We start from the raw sequence: 12,240 nt of genomic DNA, 5'->3' as shown, positions 1-12,240 counted from the left end.
TTCTGTAAATACTACGCCTAGTACACATGCACGTGAACTTCTAATTAGATAAAAAAAACCAAACTTAGCATATGCAACTTAAAAAGTTTGTGTATGTTCTTATTTTAATCTTCTAACTTTAATTTATCGATTATGCTAATTATTATATTCGTGTTAACATCATTGTTCAATGAATTCAAACATATTATGACAAATAACAAATAGTACTTCAAAGTAATCGTTGTTCATACCATCTTAATTATTATATTAATCTGGTTAAATGTGATTTTACGATATTATGTGTAAAAGCGCTTTCTCTAATCTTTCAATGAATTTTTATTCTTGAAGATTTGCAGATGATCTATCTCCGGTGGTGACGTATTTAGAAAAAGAGTACACGTACATATGTTTGCGCAAGCAGTTAGAACGTATACGTACAACATGATAATTATTTCCTTTGCAATAGGATATTCTCTGCTAAGAATTCTCTTTTTGGTCGAAATCGGTATGGATATTAATTCAATTAACCCCAAAATAAACCAATTAAATGATTTTCGAAACGAAATATAAGGCATTTAGTATTGTTTACACGTGTAGCGATAACATTTGTTAACGCTTAAAAACTGTCTCTGGTCAAGTGGTCTTTATAAATTTCACTGATGTCGTGATTAACTAGATAGTCGATTATCATTGCTATTATTATGAAGAGATAAAATTGGTCCGTTTGCCTGTCTCTTTGTTTCGACTAATCTTCGAAACGGTTAGACTGATTTTTACCGGATTTTCATTGGCAGATAGCTGATGTAATAAGAAGTAACTTACTCATTTTATTTTAGAAAAACAATTTCGTGCATAAAAAAATCGGATAGGCTTTATCGGGGACGCAGCCGGAATGGAGTACGTGATACGTCTTGTGTGTCTTAGAGAGTATGAAATAAGCACTAGTCTTTGTACTTACAAAAATAAAATGTGATATATATAATATATGTTAAGATTATCAGTTCATAACGACAATACTTCTAACTAAGTTGACTAATTTTTCTAACTTGACTGCCTGGTTGGTCTAGTGGCTTGATATAAGGCCGCAGACCCGAAGGTCCTGGGTTCAATTCCCAGGTCGGGCCAATAAAAATTTATTTGGTTTTTCTGTCAGAAAATTCTCAGTAGCAGCCCGGAGTCTGGAAGTTAGAAGTGTGAACACTCCCGTGCCTCGGAAAGCACGCAAAAGCCGTTGGTCCTGCGCCTGAACTCTTTCCGGTCGTGTCGGATTGCCGTCCCATGAGATTATGAGAGTTAAGGAATAGAGAGTGCACCTGTGTTTGCGCACACACTTATGCACTATAATATCTCCTGCGTAGTTGGCTAATCTCTCTTGAGATTGGCCGCCGTGGCCGAAATCGGTCTGGAGGACATTGTTATTATTATTATTACTTCTAACTAAATACAAAATCTGTCTTATAAGTGTTAAAGGTCTTGAGCCAAATTCAGGTATTTAAAGAATACTTTTGAATGCAACAACTATTTGCATAGTTACTATTTAGTTATATACATATATATTTAGCGAGATAAAAAAAACCGAAGCTATTTGATTAGTTTTAGTTTTATACATCTATAACAGTAATATTGGTCTCACAGGACTTTGAATCATAACGAATAGCCTATTCCAATAAAATAAGGAGTAAAGATAAATAAACCTTAGATGTATTTATTCCATGCAATTTACTAATTACTCTGTCATATTATCTCTATTTGTAATAAAATACTATTCCACTAACTACTTATATACACTTTACTTTCAAAGTTCCTTTAATAACGTCGGCCATATTCAAAATGGCATTTTTTCGAACAGAAATATCAACAGGAATTCATAATGAATACCATCATTTTAGATCTCGACCAGTAATGTAACGTCAATTTAATATCAAAGTAATTTATTTATTTTAACTTCTTTGCCATTGCATTGGCTATAGATATTATGTCAAAATTTGCACTTAATTGTATCAAAGACTTTATACATAAATGTTCATATGTATACAAAACTGTATGATAAAGTTAAGATTACGCGTGTTGGAAAAATATTTTTTGCGTCATATATCCAATACTTTATTAAGATCTGTACGCTACTTCCTTAACGAGATGAGTATATGCGTTCACCAATTTGGCGAATTGTATTATTGTATTTAGTTGAATGTTTGGTTGATATGTACTTGTTATGTAAATGAAACGGTTATGTATAATCCAAAATTTACGAGAATGAAAGCTAATATTTGTCAAATACGAACAAAAATTTATGTTATCATATTATACGTAAATTAATATTTTATAATGTATTCGTATATATTTCTAGGTGGTAGGACTTCGTGCAAGCCCATTGAGGTAGGTATCATCCACTCATTATATATTCTACCAGTAAACAGCTATACTTCATATCGTTGCGTTCTGGTTTGAAAGATGAGTGAACCAGTATAACTACAACAAGGGACATAACATCTTCGTCCCCAAAGTTATTGGCGCATTGGCACGTAAAGAATGGTTAATATTTCTCAAATCGCTAATGTCTATGGGCGATGGCGAGCACTTTACATCAGCTGGCCGATTTGCCCGTCCGATTACCTAAGAAAGTATAAAACATTGGAAGTAGTTTCTGATTGAAATAAATTATTGAAAAAACTACCAAGAATTTTATTGTATATAAACTATTATTTTAACTTAAGTAATGAGGTTTTTTTTATTTTTAAAATTTGATAATTTAGATTTAGTGAGACGAATGTAAAAATGTCTGCGAAGTCTTATTATAAAATCGTCACACAGCGTCCCCGGATTTTATTGACATCGCGAAGTTCAACATTTCTCTTGTTTATGATACGCTACGTACGTACGTTACATATGGTACATGCCTAATACTGTTTTCAGAATAATAACATTGTCTTTGAAAGATAATAATATAATTACTTTTCTTAGTCATATGTTTTTGTATAATTTTTATTCAGGTTATCAAGTATTCCTCACCTTTAATAAAAAATCGTAAAAACCAATATCGTAAAATATAAACATACAAAAACTATATGCTTCATACAAAACGACTGTATTTTTAAAAATGAAGAGACACGAATATGAAAAGGCGCTAGGAACAGAACGCCACGTAAATAACTCGAAATTGGACAGTTTCGTCAATTACTCCGTCTGAGATTGTGTTTACTCGGGAGTTATGACGACGCATTAGTTCTTTTGTAGCTTTTAAAAACACAAACGCTTACGAAATTAAGGTCAATTTGTTTTAAATTCTGGCATCATCGGAATTCATTCGGAAATTAATCTTGGCACAGTTTGCGAAACATTCTTTATATATTTTTTTATGCGAAATATCTATTGGCACGCCGTGGGATACAGATTTGTGTGTCGTGACGGTAAACGGCATGACGCTCTCTTATACCGTCATGCCTTTTATACGCCGCCGCTTTCCGAAGCGTTCGTGTGTGTGTGTATATTTTGTTGTCATATATTATTATCATAAATAATTATTAGAAAAATTAATTTATTTTATTAACCGAACTATATTTTTATTTGTATTACTCCATATTTAGTTGTTGGTTTTCTTTAATTATATATTTTTTCTATGATCATCAGGCATCAATTTTTTTATATCTGTTGGGTCTGGGGTCCCTTCACGGGCAAATATTTTCTTCACAAAATGCAATAAAACCAAATGGTAACGTTTTCATATTAATATTGTAATTACATTTGTGTATAATTACGTAATCATAATTACTCTAATACTTTGCACACGATGGTATGCGAATTGGCAACGGACGTGTTGTATAACGCGACATTGTGGCGTGCCAGAATCGTGACGGGATTTAGCAGAAAAGGGGGCTCGTACTTAGGAAATACTACAACACGTTATATATATTAATGTCATGTGATGAAAACACTTACATCTAATATGGAAGAATATACATCATATTTTCAAGTGTCGATGTTTTTGGCATCATACAACTTGAATGTTTGTTTACAGTTTGGGAAAATGTGACAGAAATCTAATTGAATACAATTACTATTTTATACTGATAGCCGAGACATCCGAAACGGCCGAGTAGTAAGAATAAGTGAAACTTAACTTGAAAGCTGCGGATTCAAACCAGGGCACCACTGAGTTTACATGTGCTGGATCTGGGCTTATAATTCACCCTCAGTGAAGACAACGTGTATCCCAAATAATGGCTTTCGACAGGGTCTGGCACAGAAGTCTTCTCTCCAAGCTACCGGCATATGGTCTGCCTGCTCAGCTATGCACCTGGATTGCCAGCTTCCTACACAAGCGTAGCCTTCGTGTTTTAGTAGATGGTTGCGCTTCACAATTCTATGTAGTGAATGCTGGCGTCCCCCAGGGATCTGTGCTATCTCCCACACTCTTTCTTTTGCATATCAATGATATGCTCTCTCTTGGGAACATACATTGCTATGCAGATGATAGTACAGTGCATGGTGGATACCACGGACGCGCAGTGGCTGGGCGGGCGGAAACTGAGAAGAGGCGGGAGAATCTTGTCATTGAACTCGATAGGACGTTAGAGCTCATCGCCAAATGGGGTTCTGATAATCTTGTTGAGTTTAATGCCAAGAAAACACAGGTATGCGCTCTCACAGCGAAAAAGTGACCATTTTCCCCTCTTCCCTCCCTCTGTGGCACACCGCTGATGATACAAAGCAAAATCGCCATGCTGGGGATGGACGTTCGCTGCGACCTTAGTCCAAGAGATTACATCGAGGCTATTATAAAAACAGCTTCACGGAAACTCGGAGTTCTGAACAAGGTGCGACGTTTTTTCACGCCACAACAACTGTGCCTGTTATACAAAACACAGGTACGGTCTTGTGTTGAATATTGCTCGCACCTTTGGGATGGCTCCAGTAAGTACCTATTGGAGGCCTTGGACCGGTTGCAGCGACGTGCAGTACGCATTATTGGCGACGTAAAGGTCACAAACACCCTTGAACCTTTACAATTGCGTCGCGAGATAGCAGCACTGAGCGCTTTCTATCGACTGTATCACGGCGAGTGCTCTGAGGAATTATTCTCTCTAATTCCTGCTTCCCCCTTCCTTCTTAAGTCCACGCGAGCTGGTTCTCGATGTGACCGCCTAACTGTGACATCAATTCCATCGCGCACAAAGAAATTTGGCAACTTCTTTCTTTGTCGCACTACCAAAAAATGGAATTCCTTACCAGCTCACGTGTTCCCCTCCTCTTACAACCCGGGTTCCTTCAAACGAGGCGTGAAGAGGCATCTTGCGGGCCGGCAAGGCGGGGACGGCTAGTACAGAACATTATTCCCGACTGTACTGGCCGTCGTCGCGTTTGGACTCTACTACCACTTACCATCAGGTGGAGTAGAGTCATTTGCCATCCCGGGACACATAAAAAAAAATGGATCAGTAACCACAAATAACAATATATATATGTTTATTTTTATTATTTAATTTCATATTTATTATTTAGCGATTTACAATCGCCCTATTGTTCTAGTCGCTAGCTTATATGAGTGCAAATCCCGGTATCTAGACTCGAATACCGGTTCGGGTCAATGTGGCCGACATTTTATCAAGAATATCGGTCGGTTTTCTATTGATATAAAATTATGGTGGTGGGCTTTGTGCAAGCTCGTCTGGTAGGTACCATCCACTCATCAGATATTCTACCGCAAAACAGCAGTACTTGATATTGTTGTATTCCGGTTTGAAGGGTGAGTGAGCGAGTGTAATTACAGGCACAAGGGACATAAAATCTTAGTTCCCAAGGTTGGTGGCGCATTGGATATGTAAGCGATGGTTGACATTTCTTACAATGCCAATGTCTAAGGGCGTTGGTGACCACTTACCAACAGGTGGCAAATATGCTCGTCCGCCTTCCTATTCTATAAAACAAAAAAACAGGTTTTTAAACATAATGCTATGCATATGCTAGTATAATTTATGGTTGAAATGCATTTCCATAATCCCATATTTCAAGCTTTTTTTGTAAGCAAATTTCGTTCAATATCATTTAAAATATATAAAACACAACAAATATTAATCACCTTTAAAAATATTATTTGAAATTTAACCTTGTCAGAAAACATCATGACACTGCGTTTTTAGGCCAGGATGTCAGACTGCTGATTATACGATCATTGTAACAATGATAACGTCCTGTCCGCTTATTCATTGACATTGATAGTCTTATTTTACTGAATTCGATTGAAATACCTCGCTTAAATGCAGGTGAATTTGAGCAGCCTACTCGAAAAATGCTCAAATTAGTTATATGATATGATAACCAATACTAACTTTTTTTCTAGCCACGAAAAATACATGGAGCCCGTTGAGGTTCAATAAAAATAAATCTTGTGTTACGAATCGAATACTGGGAAATTTTTATACAGAAAACGAAATAAATCAACTGATTTCTAACAAATACTATTAAATTCATATCTCTATTTATTACTTGTAACAAAAGTCATCATCACAATGTTTTTATAATATATAAATTTTATCGAAACTAATTGAAATGAATTTTGACACATGCATACTGTACGGTTAGTGTTCAGCATTACAATGTCATTTTCTAATATCAAACATTTATTAGCTGCAACCATGTCATAATTACGGCAAATAAAAATATAAAAAAGCAATGGAAGGAAAATGATAATATTAAATACTAAAGTGTATATGTGACTAAATACTAAATGCTGATTGGTCGCCTATTACATCATCGCCTGCCATCGACCAATGATAATCAATATTAATAAAAATTATTGAATTTTACTTCGATCAGCGTTTCGGAAATTGGAGCTAACACTATTGTCACAAGTAAATATTGTATTTAATTTATACTAAATTAATTTTATCTGTCTAATAATACTATAAAAATCAAGTCTGTTAAAATGCTATTAAAATAAAATTTTAAAATACACTTTAAAGACATAAATTTGTCGGCATTGATTACCTACGACAAACAACTTTAGACTTTGTAAGAGCGCGTCAGATCACAGCTCAGGCTCGGCACCAGACTAAGATCAAAGTAACTGATAATTGGATGAAGTAATGGGAATTGTAAATTTTAGAAGTAATTATTTAATGCCATACATGCCCAGTCTACATGGATCACGTGATAGTAGACCGTAATCCATGTTACGTATACGCGATGAAATATTCTGATAAATTCGGTCAGAGGCTTTACTATGTTTTTAAATTAAGGGATACTTTATTCGAAATTTTATATTATTTTATATTTTCTTCATTATATTAAAATTTCGAGGATCTAGGTTCAAACACCAGGTCAGGTTCAGGTTGGGTTGCTCCGGCTGAAATTTGATCAGGAAGATTTCATAAATGTGGTGCATAAGAAAGAAAATTGTACATTTCCCAAAATAAAGCTTTTTAAAACTGAATTTTGTGACAGGTAAGTAGATAGTTTCAATAAGGCCATTATTAAAACTATCTACCTCACTGTCAGTTCGAATTACAGCTCGATTCATTATTAGTCATTATTTGCACTTGATCGGAAAGATAACTTTTTATCGAAATCAGTGTCATTCGACTTTCCCATTTGTATATGAAACATAGATAATATTTACCTTGTACGATAAATATTCAATTCAAGGTTACGAGACAATTACTTTAGATGATATTACTTTGACAAATATCATCATGACGCTGCGCTTTTGCACCCGGACTATCAGATTACATTGTACGAATAATTCGATAATAACAACGTCATGGTGATTTAATTCTACAGTCAAGTACAAATCAATGAAAAATTTAATTCATTTAAATTAATAGAAAGAAATAAATCAGAGATTTATTTAATTAATTTAAATTAACGTGGTCCTAATAATTCGAATTTGAAAATTTGAATTATATCAGTTATTAAAAATAAAAACTAAAATTACTTCCTGATATGATTCGTGCCTCAACCAGTTAGTCATTAATAACTATCCATGATATATATTTTATACGATTAAACGAACTTCTCAAGTGAAGTTCGATCATTATTATATGAGTTGTTTCATTCGAAGATATAATTAACTAGGTAGTCCTTCTAACCTACGAGGTAACGTCGCATTTAAGAGATTTTTTTTACTGCGTTACAAAATTAAAAAGTAACTTTCTATGTACCCACATTATAACCTTTCTGAAAATGCTTCATGCTTTGTAGTTTATCAGTGGCAGGAAGAAGGTAATGAATTATTTAAGAAGGCAGGGATATACTTCCGCAATATATTTATATGATATATTGTATATTGGAATAGATTACGAAGATGCTTGAAAAATGTAAAAAATTCTATGAAGGTTCTTGAATGCTTATGTTTTGTTATTAATTATCAAAAAAGTTGCATCAAGCCTCAACAAAGGTGTAATTTTTAGGCATGCCTTTAAATTCATGCATTAATATTTCTGAATTTTCCTTTTTAAAATTGAATCAGATATTTTCGATAATTTTGTGCCGGGAATTTTGTAACGGGAACTAACAGGTACTTCTTTTAAATCAATTGTTGCTAAAAATCCATCTTTTGTTATTAAATGTATTTGTCACGAGTCGTTGAACATAAATATATAGCTCTTAGCTCTAATAATTTATTAATTGCTGTTTGTATGTTTTGTTGATCGGTATGGTTAAAACTACAATAAAGAGGTGAAACTTGAGTTACGCGCCTAAGAAGAAGTATAGGGATACTCTCACGAATCCATTTTAAAATTACGTGATTTATTGTAACTTTTAACCAACAATTATGAAATAATAGTAAATGACCAGCATGTACCTCTAGTGATACCGGTGCGACGGCTGACCTTGTTGCTTGCTCGAGAAGTCGGGTCGTGGAGGCTACGCTGAGGTCGTGGGTGTTCAACGTGTTATTGCCGTCGTCGCTCGTATCTGTGATGCCGTGCCCGGGGGGGGCACGATATCGACAGGGAAACTGATCAGGCCCTCCCCGTTCGATGTGAACCGGGGAGGGCCTGATCAGTTTCCCTGTCGATATCGTGCTGTGGCAATTGAAGGTATTGGTTTCGAGGAAGCTGTATTCTTCTTTATAGGCAAACCCTGTTTTTCTATGGTCTTTGCTGCTTTAATCTTTTCAGAAAGGTTATTACCAAAAAGCGTTTCATCTCTTTCATCACTATCAATAATATTCAAAATAGACTTGTCTAAGATAGGTGATAGTAATTTAATTCTAGTTTCACTATCTTGGTTGGTCGGTTACGGTATCTTGGTAGTGCAAGTCTGACAAAATACGTATTGCATCCGAAAGTATTTGTATGACTTTTATTTTATCATCATTATCCGTTAGTAGCTCATAGCTATAGTATCCGTCATTCCTTTATTACTTGGAATACCTACACCTAATTTTTTTTCTAAAATTTTTTCTCGTTGTCTGAGAAAATCTGTGATTGTGGCAGAAATTTCAGCGTCCAACGACGGAGATTTCAATAATTTACAATTCCGTAACCGTAACAGCCTGTGAATGTCCCACTGCTGGGCTAAAGGCCTCCTCTCCTCTTTTTGAGGAGAAGGTTTGGAGCTTATTCCACCACGCTGCTCCAATGCGGGTTGGTAGAATTCACATGTGGCAGAATTTCAGTGAAATTAGACACATGCAGGTTTCCTCACGATGTTTTCCTTCATGATGAAAATTCAGTGGTGCTTGCCCGGGTTTGAACCCACGATCATCGGTTAAGATTCACGCGTTCTTACCACAGGGCCAATTACAATTACTAGGTATCAAATACGATTGCACAAGTCTATACCTTACCTACTATACCTTTACGTAATATAGGAAGCCATCTTTGGGCTAAGTCATGGTGGAGTCAGGTTTGATGCAGCTCCAGGTGTTTCGATTTCTGAGGTAGGTATGTCGAGAAATGTATGTTGACTGCCAACTGTAACTTCTGCTTCCACCTCTGGAGATTCAGAACGTGATGGAATGTTCTCAGTTTCTACTGGCACATCAACGTCTGCAACACAATAAGTGCGATATTGAACATATACAATTACGCATTTCTTTGTTTAGCTCTCGGCTAAACTCAGGATGTAATCTTCATGACTCTGGCCTGACCATACGGCCTATTGCTGATAAAATGTAATGCTTACCTGAATTATCTTCAGATAATTAAAAAAATTATTCAATCGGGTTCCCGATTGAATAATTTTTCGACGTTTATTGCGTCGATTACATTTTTCAATTTCATAATCAATTTTATCACGACTTTTACGTTTCAGCATTTCTTCTTCTTTGTTCGAAATTAAAGAGCGCGTGCGATCGTTACCTCGCAAGATAAAAAAATTAAGCTTAAACCGAGCGCAGGACCGATGAAGGTACTAATGTGGGTACATGGAAAGTTACTTTTTTATTTTGTACCGCAGTAAAAAAAATGTCTTAATATGCGACGTTACCTTGTAGGTAAGAAGGACTACCTAGTTAGTTATATATGAAGAATGAAACAACGAAATATAATTTTCATCATTTTATTTTAATTTGAAGGGTTGGCGTGGTTGGTATTTATATGCCTTTCATGCCGAAGGTTGTGGACACTACTACCACCCAGGACAGACATTTGTGTGCATGAACATGTCTGTTTGTCCTGAGTAGGGTGTAATTAACTATATAAGTATGTATTTACAAGAAAAAAGTAGCATATGTAGTATATCAGTTGTCTGGTTTCCATAGTACAAGCTCTGCTTAGTTTGGAATCAGATGGCCGTGTGTGAATAATGTCCCAGGATAAAAAAAAATACACAATGGTAACTACCTTGCTGTGCGAGTATGGCTTTTGTCACTGCAGATAATGAAGAACCAGGTACAATTACCCGATCAACCAATATCAAATATCAGAAATATCTGTCAAGTACTGTTTTTCTTATATATATATCGTTTAATGGAATAGGCGTTTGTCTTCCATCTCACCTGATGGAAAGTGTAGATAAAGACGAAGGTGGTATACGCCCATCCAAAAGAAACCTGTTCACTCTACTCTTAAAGGGTCCAGAGTTCAACTTATCAGGAAAAATAGACCCAGGCAGGTCGTTCCAAATCTTGGCGACTCTCACCAAAAACGAGCTGTCAAACCGTTTAGTTGGACTTTTGAAGTATGTCAACAAAGTATGGATGAAAATTTTGCCTGCGCCTAGAAGTCCGATAAAGGAATGGAGATGGCTCAATCAGTTCGAAAAAAGCACTCTCTCTGTATCTCAAGGGTGTGTAGTCTGCTATTTGAGAGGTTTTCGTTGTTAATTAAACTACGAGCTCTTCGGTCAACTGAGTCCTTCAGATGATATTTGGCTGCACCGTCCAAGAGGTGACTGCAGTACTCCATGCAGGATCGAACTTGGGCAGTGTAAAAATTAAGCAGCTGTTCAGAGCTGAAGTACCGCCGAACCTTTGAAAGCAATTGGTACTGTGGTTATTCTCTCTCTTTCGTCCCATTGAACAATCAGCAAGCAACTTTGTTGTTTATGTTATTTAAGGTTTTGCTTTGTCACTTTGTTTATTTAAGATTGATCAACCCGCTTCCATCTATAATATTATAGAGATATTTTTTTATTATTCAGGTAAAATCTTTTAATTCGATTTTAATAGTTTTTCCATGTCCTACACATGCTGCGATAATATCCTTGGGAATAAAGATGTTACTCGATAATTTATTAGATAGTGGATAAGTGAATAGCGTATTGTACTAGACACACTACACCTTATGTGACTTAATATTGTTTTCTGCAATGACAAAATAATTTAAATTAAACGATTTATTTTCTGTACAGTTCTCATTTAATTCATCAAGCTTAATAATATATCTGAACGCATAAATAGTTGAAGAGTCAAAGCGTAATTCATCCATTCGAAGAAATCCTTTTGAAAACTTAAAACGACTTTGTGAAAAAGAAACGCAGAAACTCAACAAAGCTTTGCGGTCGCCTCGATGTCTCTATACGGATATAAGATATTATTTACTATCAATTTATCTTTTAAAGCTATTTAATATTGTACAAATTATAAAGTTTGAATCATTAAAAATAATAGAATGCGAAGAAAACTATGGATTCAGTGATAGAGTCACCTGTCCCCCCAGTTGCAGTGGCCGACTCGCGTTTACGGCTCTATTATATAAATGTCGCCGGCACTTGCAGAAGTCGCAGCAGCCGATCCGATAATCCCCTCGTATATCTGAAACTTATAGCCGCCGCATTAAACTTGCCGACTTGTGAGTGTTCCTGCACCGGCTCAGT

The sequence above is a fragment of the Nymphalis io genome, chromosome 14 (assembly GCF_905147045.1).
Source record: "Nymphalis io chromosome 14, ilAglIoxx1.1, whole genome shotgun sequence".
NCBI classification, from domain to species: domain Eukaryota; kingdom Metazoa; phylum Arthropoda; class Insecta; order Lepidoptera; family Nymphalidae; genus Nymphalis; species Nymphalis io.
This window is presented reverse-complemented; position numbering follows the sequence as displayed.